The sequence below is a fragment of the Schistocerca gregaria genome, unplaced genomic scaffold, assembly GCF_023897955.1.
Source record: "Schistocerca gregaria isolate iqSchGreg1 unplaced genomic scaffold, iqSchGreg1.2 ptg000409l, whole genome shotgun sequence".
NCBI lineage: Eukaryota > Metazoa > Arthropoda > Insecta > Orthoptera > Acrididae > Schistocerca > Schistocerca gregaria.
Genome location: NW_026061845.1, coordinates 235,001 through 240,000, shown reverse-complemented (window position 1 = coordinate 240,000; position 5,000 = coordinate 235,001). Strand labels below are relative to the sequence as shown.

The window sequence follows — 5,000 nt, the reverse complement described above, 5'->3', positions numbered from 1 at the left end:
CTCAATCTCGTGCGGCTAGAAGCCGCCTGTCCCTCTAAGAAGAAAAGTAATCGCTGACAGCACGAAGGATGTCACGCGACTAGTTAGCAGGCTAGAGTCTCGTTCGTTATCGGAATTAACCAGACAAATCGCTCCACCAACTAAGAACGGCCATGCACCACCACCCACCGAATCAAGAAAGAGCTATCAATCTGTCAATCCTTCCGGTGTCCGGGCCTGGTGAGGTTTCCCGTGTTGAGTCAAATTAAGCCGCAGGCTCCACTCCTGGTGGTGCCCTTCCGTCAATTCCTTTAAGTTTCAGCTTTGCAACCATACTTCCCCCGGAACCCAAAAGCTTTGGTTTCCCGGAGGCTGCCCGCCGAGTCATCGGAGGAACTGCGGCGGATCGCTGGCTGGCATCGTTTATGGTTAGAACTAGGGCGGTATCTGATCGCCTTCGAACCTCTAACTTTCGTTCTTGATTAATGAAAACATACTTGGCAAATGCTTTCGCTTCTGTTCGTCTTGCGACGATCCAAGAATTTCACCTCTAACGTCGCAATACGAATGCCCCCGCCTGTCCCTATTAATCATTACCTCGGGTTCCGAAAACCAACAAAATAGAACCGAGGTCCTATTCCATTATTCCATGCACACAGTATTCAGGCGGGCTTGCCTGCTTTAAGCACTCTAATTTGTTCAAAGTAAACGTGCCGGCCCACCGAGACACTCAACTAAGAGCACCCTGGTAGGATTTCAACGGGGTCCGCCTCGGGACGCGCAAGCACGCCTTCGGCTCGCCCCACCGGCAGGACGTCCCACGATACATGCCAGTTAAACACCGACGGGCGGTGAACCAACAGCGTGGGACACAAATCCAACTACGAGCTTTTTAACCGCAACAACTTTAATATACGCTATTGGAGCTGGAATTACCGCGGCTGCTGGCACCAGACTTGCCCTCCAATAGATACTCGTTAAAGGATTTAAAGTGTACTCATTCCGATTACGGGGCCTCGGATGAGTCCCGTATCGTTATTTTTCGTCACTACCTCCCCGTGCCGGGAGTGGGTAATTTGCGCGCCTGCTGCCTTCCTTGGATGTGGTAGCCGTTTCTCAGGCTCCCTCTCCGGAATCGAACCCTGATTCCCCGTTACCCGTTACAACCATGGTAGGCGCAGAACCTACCATCGACAGTTGATAAGGCAGACATTTGAAAGATGCGTCGCCGGTACGAGGACCGTGCGATCAGCCCAAAGTTATTCAGAGTCACCAAGGCAAACGGACCAGACGAGCCAATCCGATTGGTTTTGATCTAATAAAAGCGTCCCTTCCATCTCTGGTCGGGACTCTGTTTGCATGTATTAGCTCTAGAATTACCACAGTTATCCAAGTAACGTGGGTACGATCTAAGGAACCATAACTGATTTAATGAGCCATTCGCGGTTTCACCTTAATGCGGCTTGTACTGAGACATGCATGGCTTAATCTTTGAGACAAGCATATGACTACTGGCAGGATCAACCAGGGAGCTGCGTCAACGAGAGCTGAGCAGCCGGCCGCCCGGGAGTGTGTCCCGAGGGCCCGCGCGAACACGCAAGCGTCCGCTCAATTATTCTGCAAACAGGAGGAGGCTGAGCTCCCCTGCACGATACACCTCGAAACCCTCTCAGGTCCCGGCGGCGCGCAGCGCCGTCCTAAGTACTTGGTCGGGTTCGAGAGAGGCGCAATCGCCCGGAGATAGGCGAGTAGACGCTTTCAGTGCGAACACCCGTGCTCCCAACTGAGCTTGCCGCTGCCGACAGAGGCCCGGGAGCGTGCTGTCGTGGCATTGCCGGCGGGAAACAACACGCGCCACCTACGGTGACCGGCAGCTCCAACGCCAGCGCCACAGAAGGGCAAAGCCCCACTTGGGTGCAGAAGCGAACTCTCCCAGCACAGCGCACGCGCCAACACGTCCGCAGAGCTGCGATACAAACCACCTGCGAGAACCGCTGGGGGCGACCGAGCAGCAGACGGCGTCGCGACGCCGAGTGCCGGGCGGCGGCGCATCCTCAACGCACACAGTCCGCAATCGGACCAGCACACTGCAGATGTCCACCGCGCTTCGCACCGGGCTCGGCAGAACCCACTTTGGCCGCCTGGCGCCGCGCGCAGGGTGCGCCGGCGCATAGCTGGGACGCCAGCCGGGCCCGTCGGCCGGCGCTCCTGCCACTGGGCGCCCCCCACCAGCCGGCTGTAGTGCGTGCGCTCACGCAGCGCGCGGCCAGCACGCCGGGCGGCCCCCCCTCACCGGCCGGGGACTGTCCCGCCAAGCCACAGCCTCGTATCGCTTCATACCCACATGGCCAACTCAGGTTCGGGGGCATGGCGGGTACCGCCGAAACAACCGGTTCACAGATGTACCGATCGTCGCTATCACCGATGCACCTGCAGCGCGAACAACCGCTCAACAACTGATTTCCAGTTCATTTGCGGATCTTTGGCAGCAAACGTATACGTCAATCTACATTTGCGAAATCTACGATTCTGGCATGCCTGCATGTTATGTGTCACGACACGCTACATCAGCCCACATACACACTGCGGCATGTACACGAGAGAACACGTGGAAGATGGTCCGCGCACGTGTGCAATGTCCCTTGCGCGGTCGACTGTCAACCGGCCTCTGTAGCATGTCGCAGATGTGGAACGCGGTCCACCGTGCTATCATGTTGTGTGGGGCAATACGATTAAATAGGAAAACCCTCGTCGCTACATCAACAGACGGCTCACGCTGATTCCCGGCAGAGGGAGGAGGGGGGGGGGGGGCCAACATGCAATACTTTCGTCCGTACCTACTTACCACATGTCTGTACGGCGTACAACAGTGCAATCTCGCTGTAATGGGGAGACGAGACAAGTAGCATCGTGCACAACATATGGCCCTTATGATTCGCCATTGTAGGGCGCAGCCGGTGTACGGTCAAGCATGTGCCACATTATGTCACTCAGTACGTAACGACGGATGATCAGTGTGGGTTACGCGTACATCAGCGGACAGTCCACACAGGCCGTACCACAACGTACACTGACTGCATCGACAACCGAATGCAACTGAACAGCTGCAAGGCTCATTTCACAAACAAACGCCTGACCGACCAGCTTGGAAGGGCAGGAGGGGAGGGCGATATTCGTTCTGTAGCGGTACACCCTTCCAGTGGTTAGCGGGACTGTGTAGAAAGTACGCAACACTCGAAAGACCTTTATGTGAGGGTACGCACCATGGCATCAAGAAATACACATGACACCAGAGGATCCAAGCAGTGAACTATGTTCAGAGGGTTGCTGTTAGGCAAAGCTACATTCCTGTGACGTTACATGTGACAGTTAAGGTGCAGTGTAAGTTAGGTTAAGGTGCAGTGTAACTTAGGTTAAGGTGCAGTGTAACTTAGGTTAAGGTGCAGTGTAACTTAGGTTAAGGTGCAGTGTAACTTAGGTTAAGGTGCAGTGTAACTTAGGTTAAGGTGCAGTGTAACTTAGGTTAAGGTGCAGTGTAACTTAGGTTAAGGTGCAGTGTAACTTAGGTTAAGGTGCAGTGTAACTTAGGTTAAGGTGCAGTGTAACTTAGGTTAAGGTGCAGTGTAACTTAGGTTAAGGTGCAGTGTAACTTAGGTTAAGGTGCAGTGTAACTTAGGTTAAGGTGCAGTGTAACTTAGGTTAAGGTGCAGTGTAACTTAGGTTAAGGTGCAGTGTAACTTAGGTTAAGGTGCAGTGTAACTTAGGTTAAGGTGCAGTGTAACTTAGGTTAAGGTGCAGTGTAAGTTAGGTTAAGGTGCAGCGTAACTTAGGTTAAGGTGCAGCGTAACTTAGGTTAAGGTGCAGCGTAACTTAGGTTAAGGTGCAGCGTAACTTAGGTTAAGGTGCAGCGTAACTTAGGTTAAGGTGCAGCGTAACTTAGGTTAAGGTGCAGCGTAACTTAGGTTAAGGTGCAGCGTGGGTTAGGTTAGGGGCCAACGTGGGTTAGGTTAGGGGCCAACGTGGGTTAGGTTAGGGGCCAACGTGGGTTAGGTTAGGGGCCAACGTGGGTTATGTTAGGGGCCAACGTGGGTTAGGTTAGGGGCCAACGTGGGTTAGGTTAAGGGCCAACGTGGGTTAGGTTAAGGGCCAACGTGGGTTAGGTTAAGGGCCAACGTGGGTTAGGTTAAGGGCCAACGTGGGTTAGGTTAAGGGCCAACGTGGGTTAGGTTAAGGGCCAACGTGGGTTAGGTTAAGGGCCAACGTGGGTTAGGTTAAGGGCCAACGTGGGTAAGGTTAGGGGCCAACGTGGGTAAGGTTAAGGGCCAACGTGGGTTAGGTTAAGGGCCAACGTGGGTTAGGTTAAGGGCCAACGTGGGTTAGGTTAAGGGCCAACGTGGGTTAGGTTAAGGGCCAACGTGGGTTAGGTTAAGGGCCAACGTGGGTTAGGTTAAGGGCCAACGTGGGTTAGGTTAAGGGCCAACGTGGGTTAGGTTAAGGGCCAACGTGGGTTAGGTTAAGGGCCAACGTGGGTTAGGTTAAGGGCCAACGTGGGTTAGGTTGCCAGAGATGTGTCAAATCAGGATGTACGTTTGGCTGGTGTCAGGTGGTGGGTTGGTTCGATGCCTTTATAAGGGGTGTGGCCAAAGGGTATTTTATTACTTGTACCTTTTGTGTTGTGGCGTGGCGTTGCGTCCTGTGTTGATACTGGGTGGACCACTGTGGGTGTTGCTGGCTGATTTGAGCTGCGTTGTTTGCGGGTGATGTGAGACATTCTGTCTTATTAGTGGACGTGACGTTCCTCTTGTCGTTGTTTGGATAGTGTCCTGTGGCAGCGAGGATAAAATGGATGTTGTTGAACGATAGTGCTTTGGTGCTTTCGCTTTGTTACACACAGAGTGGACTGTGAGATAGGGTGACTGGGTCGAGTGCGGTTCACACTGTCCTCCCCAGTTTACAGTATGTATCATCTATGTATGTGGTCCTGCATCATTTACTAAGGAGGGACGTCAGACGACTGAAAT

General features: G+C 53.5%; 1 non-coding gene across 1 annotated transcript in view; it reads right to left on the bottom strand.

Moving 5' to 3' along the window:
• LOC126311337 (small subunit ribosomal RNA) overlaps positions 1 to 1,510 on the bottom strand; it is a 1,893-nt gene extending 383 nt beyond the window's left edge. Inside the window, exon 1 of the ribosomal RNA XR_007554532.1 lies at positions 1 to 1,510. This exon is cut by the window's left edge and continues 383 nt beyond it. This is a non-coding gene — a ribosomal RNA (small subunit ribosomal RNA).
• Between the last annotated feature and the right edge of the window lie 3,490 nt (positions 1,511 to 5,000).